This window comes from Lipophrys pholis (assembly GCF_963383615.2).
Source record: "Lipophrys pholis genome assembly, chromosome: 3".
Lineage (NCBI taxonomy): Eukaryota > Metazoa > Chordata > Actinopteri > Blenniiformes > Blenniidae > Lipophrys > Lipophrys pholis.
Window position 1 is genome coordinate 25,417,058 of NC_137627.1, and position 16,695 is coordinate 25,433,752.

A 16,695-nucleotide genomic window follows, 5' to 3' on the forward strand; every position below is an offset into this window, starting at 1 on the left:
TTGGCCGGCGCGTCACTACACAGATGAGTCAGAAGGCGGCTCACTCACCCTTGTCACTTTTTAATCTGATCGCAACAAAAACGCTCCAAAACAGAGACAGATGCACAAAAATAAACCCCGTGGAGCTGCGACGATGTGCAGATGTTTTTTGTCTGATGGTGACCAGAGGATTCACGAGCTCGATGGAGTGACTCGCGACAAGTATCGGAGCAGTGTTTTGGATTAACTGGTTTCCCTGTTAACTAGTGACCAGCTTTCTTAAGCGTTCCCTTTTCACAAAATCCGACCAAAATCCGTAGCTGTCCTGGCGAAAGCCGTTTAACTGCATGTCTTTTAAAGTTTAAAGTTTCATACCGTTGGTTTGTCTTATTTTCACATCAGCTGCTGCTAACGACTTGTGGCAGGAGTCACCAGTTAACAGGGCACCAGTGAAACTGAACGCCAGACAGTGAAGCACGATCGTAATAATCCACATTTTGTAATATTAACAAATAATTAAAAATATATACTATTTAATTTCTTATTTGAGCTGATATCCAATGCATGTTCGCTCCGCATCACATCAGGGGTGATTAATTGTACTCGACGGGGAAATGCTCCGATGACCCCGCCCACACCACGGTCGTACTATATTGTAATGGAAAACGACCGCGGCTGAGTCGAGTAGAGGCAAGGCAAGACGAGTTGAGTAGGGCTGAGTAGGTACTAGTGGAAAAGCGCCAAAAGACATCTACTGACACCTACCGAGCAAGACACGGCTTTAATTACCAATTATACAATTAAACAACCAACCAACCAACCAACCAACCAACCAACCAACCAACCAACCAACCAAATTGAAGACATACAATGTTTTGTTTTTATGAACTAAATCATTGGGTGAGAGGCTGCTGTACAAGATAAAAATGGCAGGAAAACCTTCCTTTAATTCCTTTAACTGACCATATTCAGTTTTTGTTTTTAGTATCTGAAACAGCGGACTTGTTTTTCTTAGAAAATGAGTAGTTTCCCACATCTGGAGTCATCTCCACTCATGTTGTTGTGGGACTGTGCAGAGTATTTGCATGATGATGATGTTATTGGGCACAAATTGGGTGTAACAATGAATAAAAGCAAATTAGCACTTCTAAAGGAACCATGAGAGCAGTGAGCTGATAGCATGAGTCTGCTCTCTCTCTCTCTCTCTCTCACGCACGCACGCACGCACGCACGCACGCACGCACGCACGCACGCACACACGCACGCACACACACACAACCTGGTACAGTCCAAACACATGAACAGTCGCACACTGTCACTGTGGGTTTTCAGGGGATTTAATTTTCTCTGAGGCTTTCTGAAGGGGCTGTTTTGTTTGTTCAACACACTCTGTGATTTTATTGGTTGTTTTCATCCAACTGCCACTTTTCACTCTGCTCTCCAGCTCCGTGTGATTCAGTAAAACCCTCATGAGGACTCAAGCAAAAGCCTCGCTTGGAAGTGTTTTAATTATTGCTTCTGTACGATGTTCAAACACGACCAAGAGCTCGTGTGGCTGATATTTCTGAGTCAGTGGTAATACTGTGGAGTTCACTCCTGCTTTTTATGTAATTTATGTAACGTTTTCTTCACTTTCTGTGATTTTGTGCCTCAGAGCACATCTGGGGGTATGGGGAAGCAGGCAGGTGGGATCCGGGAGATGTCGGTATTTTAACTTTTTCCAAACTCATTTGAGTCTATAAACTTTGGTGAATTTCTGATTGGTGAATATTCGCACTGACAACAATTCAGAGGATGAAAATATAATTTCTATCAGTGGAATAGTAGCACAGAGGTGGATTTGTGACTGCAGGGTGAATATTTGAATCTCACTTCGGATCGGTTGCTGCACAATGTTTGCTCACTGCTACCTTTCATTGTACTATTGTGGTTATATGGTCAATCCATTGAACATTATCCTCCTAATGCATACGTGTTACTCACAATATGAGGTCTGTTTGTGTTGTTGAACAGGCAGCACAATGAATTGCTGTTTGCATGCTGAATGGATGGATGCATGCTGTAGTTTGACTTCACACTGACTGCTCTGCAGGTGGTCCACAGTGTGCCAGGGAGTCATTTACACCTTGTTTGTCTCCACTCTGACATCTTCTTGCTTTCCTGTCCAATGCTGCAGGTGAGCCTGGCGGCCTCTGCTCTCAGGCCTGAATCAGACACCTTCTGTCTTTGTATGAGGCGGAAGTGTCCCAGTCCGGGGCCATGGGTCAGGGCTGAGGCTTGGTTTCAGGGCTGATCCAGGCATGTTTCAGGCATGTTGGGTTTGGTTCTTTCTGAATCACTCGGAGCTGCACAGTATGAGCGTTCTCACTTCATCTGAGCGAAAATTAGAGTGTGAAATTGTGAAAAATAATTTTAGCACACCCAAAACCGACATAGAAGCGGGTCATTTGTCAACAAACTGAATGTGTTGCTCACCGATGAAAGTGGCAGAGTCATTTATATCAGATAACCTTAATAACCTGCTATCCATTCATCATCTATCTTCTGCAATATTACTGTTTGTCTTGTCTGTTTGACCAAGCAGATTTTTCTGCTTGCTGTTTTTTTGTATGCTGCTTTTTTACATTTATGTATGTGAACCAGATGTTGTCAGCATTGACAGGATAGAGTGAAATCGTTTAGTAAATTCGAGCGGGTTGTTGTTTTTTTATAGTTGCTTTGTCACAACCATAAATGTTTTTAATTTAGCAGTTTTTGCTTCTGTCCTTGCCCATAGTTAGATAGGAGTTCCACAACCCTGCACTGGATGGATGGATGGATGGATGGATGGATGGATGGATGGATGGATGGATGATGGATGTTATTTGAATGAAACCACAGTGAAGTGCATGTCAGCTCAGGTGACAGATTGAAGGATCAGGGTGAGGACAGCCTGCAGAGGAAGTCTCTGCCTCTGTCAGCCTCAGTTGTGAGTTGTTAAGTGGAGATAATAATGTTTCTGCTCCCTGCTCAGGGACTCCGAGTTGCTTTCTGATCGGTCTGAACTCTGAACGGCAGAGGAAAGATTCTGATGCACCTTTAAAGAAGAGCGAGAGTGGAAACACGCCCACCTCTTTCTCTTTGTGTTACTCGGCTCTCTTTCATCTTTCTGATCCTGCTGTGGGTGTTGTCCAGGACTTCTTTCCCTCCTTTATTCTCATCCCTTTCCTCGTCGCATCTTCCTATCTCTGCCTTCCACCCGCCTCCTTTTCTCTCCCCTCTGGGCGCTGATCGATAATCCAATCTGTCTGCCAAGAGATGGCCTCATTACCATCTGAGACACGCCTCAATGAGACACACACACGCCTTTACACACCAACAGAAATCCCTGCAGTCGGACATCTTTCAGTCCACATTGAAAATTCTTTTAACAGATTCCTGTTTCTGAAGATGATTTAAATGTTTCAGGCTAATTGAATGATGCATGATGCTTTTTAACTGTAATGAAGTGGAAGGGTATATTTCATTGGGGCTGGGGGGGGAATGTATGCTTGTTGTAATGTGGTTAAGGGTTTGACACTGTCTTTATTACTATAACATATGTTACCTGTGGTGTAATTCAGTGATTCGGGCACTAATAAACTTTCCGTCACTGTTTCAGGGCAGCTGGAGCTCTGTGACTACCTCATGAGTTTGATTCAGGTGAGTAAACAATTTATTCTCATGTGCTCATTATGCACACACACACACACACACACACACACACACACACACACACACACACACACACACACACACACACACACACACACACACACACACACACACACACACACACACACACACACACACACACACACACCCACACACACACACACACACACACACACACACACACACACACACACAGTGGGGAAAGGCGCGACCTACTGTATGCAGTGTTGTAATGAGCAGTTGGTTGAACAAATGTTTCATGAGGAGAGAGATCCAGCCATGTGTATACACACACACACACACACACACACACACACACACACACACACACACACACACACACACACACACACACACACACACACACACACACACACACACACACACACACACACACACACACACACACACACACACGCGCAGTCATGAGGAGGCGGCTTTGTTACTAGAGCCAGCTCGCCCCCTTGTCTTTGCTGGTTTCATCCCTTCCCTCTGCATACTAAACATCTCTGTTATCCACCGCCAGCAAACCAAGAGGCTGCTGTGAATGTGTATGTGTGTGTGTGTATGTGTGTGTGTGTGTGTGTGTGTGTGTGTGTGTGCGTGTGGTTTAAAGAATTAATCACACATTAACTAACTGCTCCTTCTGACGATGTGTTTTGTCGTATATGCTATATAAGTGTTTGTCTTTTTTGAGTTTATGTGCTGATGGGCATCCTGCAGATGCATGGAAGTGTGTGTGTGTGTGTGTGTGTGTGTGTGTGTGTGTGTGTGTGTGTGTGTGTGTGTGTGTGTGTGTGTGTGTGTGTGTGTGTGTGTGTGTGTGTGTGTGTGTGTGTGTTATTCCTCTGGGCTTCTCATAATGTCGCAGTATGTAACGAGGCAACAGGGACTTGTTGCCAGCGACAAACAGGCCCTCACACAGTTCTGGAAGTTCTCAGCCTCTTCTTCTTGTGTTGCTACTGTGGGCTCCGTGTCATCGTTCACTCTCTGTCAAGTCTCTTTCTCTAACAGTTCAAACTTTCCTTTTCGCCTCTGACTGCATGTCAGGCATATTTTAGCGATGGAAGATGACTCTGCAAGTTCTCCCTCCCCCATGAGATGAAGGGCACATGTTAGATGTTAGACTGTGAAGGAAAGTGACATCTGGGAGCGTCATGCTGTGTGATCATGTCTGTGGTGGCTGCTGCTCCGTGTTTTAAACTGGGATAAAAAGTCTGCCACTTCACATAGATACCAATACGTCATATTTACTCAGAAATGCCTGATAACAGCGTTATGTTGTGAGACCATTTCATTATCAGTAGAGCAATAGTCCAGCAATTTGATATTAAATTCTTTCAGAATTTATTAAAAAAAGGTTTTTATCTACATGGAAATAGGTTTGAATAAGGTCAGAGGCTTATAGGCAACAAGGTTGTTATACTAAGTTCTGCATCACATCAGCACAAGGTCTTCATAAACAAGAGGAAGTTGTTAAATCTGGCCCGCAGACACCTGCAGGTCTTTGAATGGCAGTGGTGATGAGACAGTGAGGATGAAGCAGTGAGGATGAGAAAGTGAGGATGATGTAGTGAGGATGAGAAAGTGAGGAGGAGGCAGTGAGGATGATGAGGATGATATTCTGTGGGAGGAGCAGAAGCAACGATAGAAGAACCAGCGAAACATCCAGTGTGCGAACAGGATGAGCTGTGTGTGTGTGTGTGTGTGTGTGTGTGTGTGTGTGTGTGTGTGTGTGTGTGTGTGTGTGTGTGTGTGTGTGTGTGTGTGTGTGTGTGTGTGTGTGTGTGTGTGTGTGTGTGTGTGTGTGCGTGCGTGTTTCATTACCATCACTTTAAAAATGTCAACAACTTTATAATTCCAGTCTAATTTACTTGCTATTCTAACGATGTTAAAGCCTCCTCTGTCACGGTTCAGCCTTAACGTCTTCCAAAGGACAGGAAATCTATTTCAAAGCTGGAATCAGTAAAACGACTGGAATGAAGCTGAAGAACATTTGTAGAAATTACATTTAGTAACTTCAAACAAAAAGAAAATCCAGAGTTTAGGTGTGCTGATAATTGACTTTTGGGATTTCTATCGATAAATCTGTGAAGGTCAATCAAACTGTTTCCCAGGAAGTCTTCTTTCACTTCAGTCTATTAAGTTAACTGCTGGGCTGCAAATCACTCATTGGTGTGACTGTTGCCTCTTCCGCGGGATGATTTTAGCGAACAACAGCGCAAAGGATTATGGGAGGTTATTACAATTGTGTGGCACCGTGAGTGAGAGCGATGTTGCGGCCTCTCTATGTTGCATGATTTGTTTATGTGCACGTAATAAATACAAGTTCTGGGTTCTATATAAGTCCCAGTGATGCATTTATAGCACGCTTTGTCGGTGCTAACTTCCTTTGTGGACACTCACTTTGACCCTCCCACAGGAAGATGAAAACTTACAAAGATTACTGATATACTAAATAAATTCAGTATAATATGAAAAACCCTTAAGTTACCTTTACAGAAAGTAGGAGCTAGCGTTAGCTTCTTGGTAGTAACTGAAACAATATACAACAAAACCAAGTAACATACAGACACACAATCTTTTAACAAACCATTCTATGAGCAGTGTTTCTATGAGCCATAGTGAGAAATCCACAGTTATCATTAGCGTTGGTGTTTCCTGTGTCAAATGGTGAATCACTTCCTTTTAGCGTCCACCGTTGCTGCTAGTAGCATACATTAATATAAGACTCGCAAAACATACGACACTACAAAACTGCATTGTAAGCTGTTTGTGAGGCCAGCTACGGATTCCTGTCGGGTTTTTAATTTCTGTTATTAAGCAGCAACAAGTTTAACAGAAGCAGCCTGTTCTCAGTAGCGCCCACTAGAGGGACTTTTAGACTGACTGAAATTCAGGACCACGGCTGGATTTGTGGAAGTACACTTTGAATACAGTGTTTTTGGACCTCTGACACCGATGTCAAATTGTTGAACAAGTGTATAATATGGGAACTTTAATGTCACTTCTTCCTCGCTCTCTTTCCTTCATGTTTCAGTAAATGTGACTCACGGTAACAAGTGATCTTTCTGATTAAAGCTGTAATGATGTGGGCGGTGGTCCAGTGGAGAGAACTGCCAGTGTAAACGCTCTGCTCTCCATTCAATGTGGCACAAAGTGATCATCTTTATGTCCGACTCAGCCACAGCCATCTTCATTCACTCTTCACTGCTCTCATTGTTGCTCATTTTATTACTCTTAATTACTTCTGAGTTTTAGTCCCAGTAATGTACCTCATTGGGTGGATGTACGCTGTGGGTGTATGCCTTTGCCCTGCGTGAAATTCAAATTAAACTCCTCATTGACTCCCACTTTATTGACCTCATAAATGTAGGGACGTGTAAATCCTGAAAGTAATTAAAAATGTCTCCCTTGTGTTTTTTTTCCTGCTGCTCTGCAGTTCATGCTTTGTATGTAGAGAATTAACGCTCATGTTTCTATCTGACTCATCCAGGTTGGCTCCTTGCGAGCGATGAAACCAGTTAAAATGACTTACAGACTGTTAATGTTCCATCCTGATATAATTCAAGTCATTAAGTTCTTATTCAGAATCCGAGAAATTTAACAATTTCTTTGGTATTGAGGGAATTTAAAGTATGAAAAATTGTGAGTATCAGTGTCGGCTACTGTCAATTTTTGTGACATATTAGCGAGGGTGAAAATCACATAATGACAAATGTGATGAGAGTTGTTGAGGGTGGTGGTGGAGGTCCTAACTAAGGCTGTCACAATATCAGATTTTCACTTCATGATAATAGTGAGCAAACACATTCACAACAACATCAACATACATTGTGTCACACCATCAAGCTATAATCTTATTCACTGTATTATTTTCTGGTAAATTTTGTCCTATTTTTCACCTTAACAGTTAAGATAAGCTCTGTTATCCACTCCACCAATGCCTCCACCGGTTGTAGGACAACTCGTCCACGGATGAGATTTCAGAATTCTTTTGAGAAAATAAATCCTGTACCATGTAGATTTACATATTATTTCTAATTGATATTTTATATATGTTTCATATATCTAGTATATGTCCATATATATTTAGTATAGTATCATATGGCTTTGTTTGTCAGAATGGTCTTCTCTGCTCACATAACCCGCAATGAACACGTCGGAAGGCGCACTTAAGTGATGCACCTGAACGCATCACTCAAAGCGGTCAGAAAGGATGCGGCGTTATCCTGTTCCTACATCGGGACACTACAATGTCTTTACAAGGTTATAAAGATGCATTGAAATACAATCATTGAAATCAATAATGCTGAAAAAGCATGTAACGTCGCTGCTGTATGAGCTCCGCAGCTCGTTAACGTGACGGAAGGCGAGCGTCCGACATGTTAACGAGCACCTGAACGCATCACTCAAAGCCATCATCTATGAAGCGGCGTTTTAACTTTACGGCTTATTTATTTCTGAAAACCATATTTCTGAAGACCGTATCTGAGCCGGTGCACGGCGCGCCCCTGTTGAGTTTGCACTCTGGGCAGCCGCCAATGTTGATGTTTTTGTGTGAAATATACTTATTATCTTATGTTTTTGTGTCAAATACACTTAATAATCCTTCCAAAAAAGAAATAGTCGTGAACAAGTTGTCCGGAATCGCGTGGACGAGTTGTCCGGGTTTGCAGGTTTGTGGACGAGTTGTCGGTTCACTGCCTCCACCCGCCTCTGTCCAGCATTATCCATTAAAGTACAGCCACAGCTGAGTATCTCCGGGTGGGTTGGGGTTAGACTCCAGGTGTGTTTACCTGCACAGCTTAGTCGTTGATGTGGACTTTTATTTTTGTCCCAATATAGATGCAAATAAGTCTGATGGATTCATTGTTGAAATCAGGCTGCAAAACAAAACTGCGACAGCGTGAGGTGTTTTTATTCAAACACCAGCTCCTGTTTTCACCATGAATGCAGTTCACATTCAGCCAGCTGCTTCTGTTTGAGCTCTTGTTTACTCTTTTACGTGCTCATCAAATTCCAGAGCCTGTGCAGAATATCTCGTCCCATTAGAGTAGATCCACTTCAGCCACTTCTATATAACATGTTTTCAGTTCTACTCACACATTTATTCATCTTTAGGTGTCGTGTAAACGTAGAGATTGATATCAGCAGTTCATCGGGAGGCAAGAAGGCGAAGGTTCACACATCAAATAGTGACAATGAAAACAGAATTATTCCCGTCAGATGAAGGCTGTTTTCAGTCGTTCTGTTAACACGTGGAGGGTTGAGTGGTGCAGTAAAACCTTTGTACTTCCAGGGACAAAAATAACATCCCTTGTCTTAATTCCAGCTTTTCAAACGGAATGTTATTTTCCTTCAATCTATTATGTTCACAGAACTGCACGGCCTGATGCACACCAGTAGCTCTGGGTTATCGGGGGGAAATGATTGAAGTGTAATCAATATTTGTCCATTAGAAGAAGCTAGCATCCCTCCTCTGTGTGAAAGAGACATAAGATCAATACGTTCCACTTGGATTTCCAACATGTTGGACACGACACAGAGTTTCGCTACTTTTCTGGGAAGCCCTTTTTTGGATGAATCAGCTATCTGGAGGATCTTTCTTAATTTTGCTATCTGAATAGAAAAAGAAAAAAGGAATAGAGGGATAGTAAGTAACTCCAGAGGAAGTTGTTAAATCAACATTTACAGTAATGTGCAAAAGTTTCAGGCAGGTCCTATTTTCCAGCAGGGAATTCCAGCAGGAAGACGTCTGATCCGACCGAACGTATTTTGTAGTAGAAGAAAAATAACCACAGGTATGCAGCTAATGATTTACCTACAATGTAAATAATGAGCCTCAGGGGTCCTGGGAGTGATGGTGCAGGCCCCCACAGAGCCCTGATCCTGAACCAGATTACATCCACAGAACATCTGGGCTCAGTTCTCCAACAACAACACGTTCCTGTAACAAACTGTGTGTCCAGAATAAGTGATAGTGTGTTGATAGCAGAGAGTGTTCACACCAAGCACGCTTGATACACTGATTTATCCACTTAGCTGATCTCAAATCACTATGGACATCATGGACTGGTCACCACTTCTCCTGAGATTTCATACAGTAATCATAATGAGCAATACCAGTATAATAAAGGACAAATGTGTGTGGGGCAAATATGATTAAAAACATTTGTTAATTGAGAATAACAGATATAAGTATTTAAATTCAAAGGGCTCAAACTTCAGATGCTTGCTCTATTTCCCCAGAGATTTGTTCTTTTAGCTTTTCTCGCAGGTGCTGCTGCCATACTCATTACAACCACCAGATGTCACCACAAGCTTGACTTCCGGGACGTCGAATTAGCCTTAATAATGGAACCGATAATGGGGCTTGTTTGTGTGTGTGTGTGTGTGTGTGTGTGTGTGTGTGTGTGTGTGTGTGTGTGTGTGTGTGTGTGTGTGTGTGTGTGTGGGAGGCGCTTTACCAGATTGACCTCTTCCAGGTTCTTGTTCAGGTGACGTTAGGTCTTACTGTATGTCTGTACTTGTTTTCCTCTGCTGGAGAATTAATGTGCAGCCAATCAGACTCCTCCCTGCTGGTATTACATGAACCTTTGCATATTATTGTATAAAGCATCTAAAATGTTTCATATAATTTTCTCTCAGTCCCATGAATGCATTTAAATTTGGTTCTTTTAAAGATTTAGTCAGCATGTGTTCAAAATTCATCATGATTTGAGTTTTTTCCAATAATATCCAAGACACTTAACAGAAGTCAGTATAACTGTTCACATGCTTTTAAATTGCAGCTTGAATTAACTGCCCTGTTGGTGTGGAGGAACCCTAACAAAAGGATATTCCAGCTCATAATGTTAATCTTTGATAAAATGAACGACCTCCGCTTTGCTTACGTTCGTTGGCTGTGCAGTTTTCTTTTCTCCTCCTCCAGCTTCTCTTCCTCTCCCGGTCGTCCATCTCTCTCTGTCCCTGCTGCCTCCCCGTCCCTCCTTCTCACTTTGTGTCTCCTCTTTTTGTTCATGTTGTTTCCCACAGTCCTGCTGCCCAGCTCTCCTCATCTTTTATCACTTCTCCCATGTTCTCTCCTCATCTCATCTCCTGTGTTTTCTTTCACTTGCTCACAATTTCACTTCTTCCCTTCCTATTTTTTTTACTTTCTTATGCTCTTATTCACTGAGTCACTGTTTTATGGCTTCCTCCGCCTCCTCATTTCTTCCTCTTTGTCTTCCGCTTCCTCCTCTTCCGCCTCCTCATTTCTTCCTCTTTCTCTTCCGCTTCCTCCTCCTCTTCCTCCTCCTCCTCCTCCACCTCATCTTCTTCCTCTTCTTCCTCCTCCTCCTCCGTCTCGTTCTTGCAGCTGTCTTTGACTCCCGTTCTCCTTGCATCTCTCACTCTGACCAGATTCTTCTCTCTCTGCAGTGCAGATTTGTCAGCCGACACCCAGACTCTGCTCCCTTTGTCCTCTCCTGCTCCAGCATTATTCCAACGAACCTCGTACAAACAAACATGGACAGTTCTGGTGATCAATCAGTTATAATCAGGATGGCTTACAGAACTGAAATAAATTCATGCACGTGTCCAAGTGAAACATCAATGCAGAGCTGCATTAATTAGTCAATTACTCGGAGAAAAATGCCCTTGAATAGTTTGTTTTAAATGTCTTCTTTGCATTTCTTTTAATTACTCTGTCGTGTAAATTAAACATATTTGGTGTTGGAACTGTAACTATAATTAAACAATCCATCATAATGAAGGTTCTGGGGCTGAGGGAAAAGTGCAACAGGCATTTTGTTGTTACTGGAAGGCTTTGGAGACGCACTAATTATTCAGCTGACAGGACAGACAGAACAGGCCGGTTAGCCTGTCGCCTCATCAATTTTACCTGCATGCATGCACACACTGTGGAAGGTCACTTCAGCACCCAAGCGTGAAATCTGGTTTGCAAACTGAACTCCAACTCAAGGACATAAAACTATTGGTGAGTCTATCCATCGTCCATCCTGCTTCATGCAGCTCAGGATCACAGCTGACGGCAAGAAGCCCAGTTACGCCTGCAAATGTGAGCTTTCCATCACAGCAATAACACAAAACTCCTCGGGGAGGTTTTAGGCCCACTTTAGATTGGCAATTGATTGCAGTAATTAACTGGATATTTTACTAGTTACTTAAAATTAAGAGTGAATAGTTAATTCAAAAAGTAACTCTTCTGCCAACTGTATTATTGTAGTGCTACAAAATCTGCATCTAGGATCTTTGTTAATATCTTTGTTATTCACTGGTAAAATGTCCAGTGCAAACTGATCAGAGACAGAGAGAATCATAAAGGATTTAATTTTTTTCGTCGTTGAATTGAGAAAGACACAATTGATTCAGTAAAAACGCAATGCAAGAGAATCATCTTTGTTTTATCGATATGGAAACTGGGCAGATTAGTTCTTACAAGCTGGCTCACATTTCTTCTCAAACGTCAACACTATCCCAAGATGCTTTGAGGTTTCCTGTGGTCCTCAGCCTGCTCTCTAATGATCTCTGTCATCCACTTAGGAATGAAATCTATGATCGTTTCCTTTGTCTCAGATATCTGCAGCTCTTAAAAAGACACATCAGTTCGTCTTCATGCTTACGTTTGCACATCTTTGTCGAAAACATAATGGGAAGATAACAGAGTGTTGAATCATCACAGAGTAAAGTTACTTTAGTTAAGAATGCAGCTTTTGTTTAAAGGAACTACGATCCACCCGATGTGACGTTGTGCCGTTCTCCCTTTTGGCTACAGAGTGATGTGAGCTACCTTTCAAAGCTGAAGAAAAATCAATGGACAACAATTTAACGCACATTGTCGTCTCCTCTGGGTGTGAAAACTAAAGGTTACATCAGGTGATTGTAGACTTCAGTTCTATTCTTTTCAGTGCAGCATATTGGTGTCCTGATAAAACCATTTGGCTCCGAAGGTCTTAAACATCTTTTAGAATTGAGCATCTGCCAATTCTCCGTGAAATGAGGGAAAATGCAGCTTTTATTGCGCAGGTGACTCAGAGCTGTAGTGAATATTTCTTCGACACATATTCAAGTAAATCAACAACAAAAGCAATGATGAATACCAGAGGACTGCTTGTGGTGTCATTCTTTACAACTTAACAGTAAGAGTCCAAAAAGTGTACTTTTACTACACCATCATCTGCATCAGTGGAGACTCATTTCTTGTATTCAGCAGATACTGAGTGAGCCTACACGACAAAAACAAAGGAAGAAGCTTAAAAGTTTAAATCTTACTGTTCTCTGTGGGCATGAATGTACTGCAAAAAACACAATACCGACTCGAGGCCCGACATGCACACTATAGTGATTTCAGCTTGTACGATTGTTCTCCAAATATCTGAACACGAAACTTATCTGAGATGAAAATGCTGTGTGTGTGTGTGTGTGTGTGTGTGTGTGTGTGTGTGTGTGTGTGTGTGTGTGTGTGTGTGTGTGTGTGTGTGTGTGTGTGTGTGTGTGTTTCCAAATGCCACCACCTCCACTCCTCAGTAATCACGCTCTATATCAACTGTCACCTTTCCTGTGCTGAAACAAAAGCTTCAGGCGAAAACACACACACACACACACACACACACACACACACACACACACACACACACACACACACACACACACACACACACACACACACACACACACACACACACACACACACACACACACACACACACAGAGTAATGAGGTGAGCAGTGGCTGTTGGCGTGGAGGCAAGTCCATTGTAATTACAGAGAGCAAACCCAAGGTGGGAGATAGATGGATCCTAATGACACACACACACACACACACACACACACACACACACACACACACACACACACACACACACACACACACACACACACACACACACACACACACACACACACACACACACACACACACACACACACACACACGCACGCACGCGTGTCAATGAGCTGCTGTGCTGCACTTCCTAGTTAACTTTCCTGGTTACAGCAACATGTTGAAGGTTTTTTTGTTTTTTCTTGAGACGCCTTCCAGCTCACATTTTATTGTCAGAGGACTGACGCCAGCTGGAAGAGTACAAAGACTAACATGAATTCAAAGCAATGGTTCCTGTGGGACCTGATCTTACTTTGAAGCTGAGCTTTTATTTAATTAAAATCTAAATTACTAAACAAGCAGAAGTCGAAACCATGTTAGTCAGTAAAGGAGTCAGAACAAATAATATATTCTTGTCAATTCTTTTCATTTCAAATGTTAATTTGAACTGTGGCTCTAATCGGGGAATCATGTATCTGATGTTTCCTTGAGAGTTAATAGAAGAAAGACAAAAAAAATTTACTTATAGGTATTTTTATAATTTACATAGTTTATTCAGTGACACAATTAACATCACATCAATTATACATTCAAAAATTCAGGTAAGAAACTTTTGACTTTGGGGTTTGACACTTTGACACTCTTATTTAAAGTTTAGTGGCAATAAAGTAGAGCAATCTCAGCACAAAGTATTATACCATCATCTATAGTGCATTGTCTGATCATCAACTACATAATTCAAATAAATCCTTCAGCCTGGCAGTGAGCATTAGATGATTCTTCTGGAACTTATTGAGTCCGGTGCTGTATTAATAGAAATAGTTTCTCTGCAGATTAAGCCATTCATAGCCTTTATTCAGGAGCCAACAGCAGCCGGATCCCACCAACAGATACAAATATAATATGCACCTGTTTTCAGACATAGTACATCATACTGCATTGTACATTAATTTATTAGCATTAAATCTTCTCGTTATGTTTTGCAATCTGGAACATGGTTGATATTCCATATTCATGAGGATAAACATGCTAAATGGACAGTATGTGTTATTTTTGTATGTCAGACATGATCCTATTAACAGATCAATTTCCACATGTGGGCCAGCTATGGCGAGTTGGTAGTGCATGTTGTCTTTTATTTTGAAGGTTGTAGGCTTGATGCCTCGTCTCTCCAAACTGCTCCTATTGGATGAACTGAGCACCTTGTATACCAGCCAGTTGTATATGGGTGAATGTGACAAACTTGGGGGCTGTAAAGCACTTTGGGGCCTGTTACACAGTGAAGAAGTGCCACAAAAATGAATGTGTGTATACACACACACACACACACACACATATATATATATATATATATATTACTGGCTGTTTTGTTAACTGGGTTTATTGAAACGTGGGCACATGACACAACATCGTGGTCTTTCAATGAGGTGCAGACGCTCCTCTCAGTAACAGGAAGAGATTCAGCAGGCACTGAATGCTGCTGTTCACAATGAGAAATCAAAAGGAGGCTCAAGGCTTTACTTGGATGGCCTTGGAGCTGCCGTCCCCGTGTCATTCACAACCATGCCTACACTAGTGTTTTTTGTAAAGGGAAAAAACTACAACTGAGTGACGCGGTGATAAAATCTTTGTAGAAAGCCTTTTCAGCTATGATCTCACCTGCCGAACGTGGAGACACAAGTTTGAGTCCTAATTGATTGATTTATATATGTTTAGTTACTTTTAAAGACACACTTTTGTTTATTCTTTTTATTTTCGATCCTCCAGTTCTCAGTATTTTTCCGCAACATAGAGGTTAAAATCAATATCTGCAGCGTCTCTTCATTTTCTGTTCAGAGGGTTTGGTGGCTCCAGAGTTTCTGTTCAGTGGGAACGGGTCCAAATGGCTCTGAGTGCTGAAGGTTGCCGACACCTAGGCAAGTGAGAAGGAGACATTTTTTCGATGAAATGTTGTTTTCGATGTTTTTCATCGAATAAATGTCCCATTTTCACTCGCGCAAGGGTTTTAATCTCAGCAAAAACAATGAAAACAACTATGAAATGGCCTTTTCATTTTTTTTGCTGAGATTAATAGAAATGAAGTGTTCAATATTGATATTATCTGTTTCCCACCTCGTTAAGTTATTGTTGATAATTACTGTCATCAACGTGATCAGTGTCTTCACATCGATGAGCATCATTAATGATAATATATAAGTAAAGGCAAACTGGTGTGTGCAGCTGGTAGGTCTTTGCATGATTCAATACCTGTGAAGTAGCTCTCAGTTTCAAAAAAGTTGGTGACCCCTGCTGTAAATACTATCACACATTAAAATACTGTACAATCACAGTACACACACACACACACACACACACACACACACACACACACACACACACACACACACACACACACACACACACACACACACACACACACACACACACACACACACACACACACACACACACAGCACAGCACAGATGGATTACGAGACATCATTCTGAAGCTTCGTGCTTGATGAGATCTTCTAATGTATTACATCTCGTCACGCCTACTTTAATCTCCAAATGAGAGCATCACTGAGGGAGAATGGAGCAGCTTATTCTCATCATCAGACTGTACCGGCTGATTACAAGCCTGCCCATGTCTTCTTTCTGTTATTTGTTTTTTTTTAGAAGCTCTGATGTAGAGCGACATAAAAATTATTTAAATTTCTTAAAATTATTTCTGAAAGAGGCTCAACTATACACACCGCAGTTTTGTGGTTTGATATTCTAAAGAAGCCCAAGTGTATCGCCTAGAAACATTGTTACTAAGAGATAATCCACCAAACACAAATTTCTATTGGTTAGAATCCAACTTCTTGCTATACAAGAGCTTCACAGTGACTGATGAGCAATAAACTTGATTTTTTCTTTTCAATTAATTATTAGTGAAACAGCAGTTCTGTTTTCGTTGCCAGCACTTTAATGGAGTCTCTTTTATTCTGAGGACTCTTTCCTTTTATTCCCTCAATATAAAGACAAATGTCTGCATTTAATTGAATCAGCTGATGGTAACATTTCTCCACACTGAAGATGGCGATTCTAAGAGGAATCAAAAATGGCCAAATGTTGAAAAATCCTTCCAAAACAAAAGTCTTTAATTGAATTCATAGTGATGTTGAAATAAATTCAGTTTCTCAATCAAATCTGATTGTGATTGGCTGAATGTGA

General features: G+C 41.6%; 1 protein-coding gene across 1 annotated transcript in view; it reads left to right on the forward strand.

The window, feature by feature from the left end:
• The window catches only part of LOC308106947 (sodium/calcium exchanger 2-like), a gene marked incomplete at its 3' end in the record, with an annotated part of 182,031 nt that overhangs the window by 67,712 nt on the left and 97,624 nt on the right, over positions 1–16,695 (forward strand). Inside the window, exon 2 of the mRNA XM_080458990.1 lies at positions 3,620–3,660. The remainder of the gene's footprint in view (positions 1–3,619; positions 3,661–16,695) is intronic.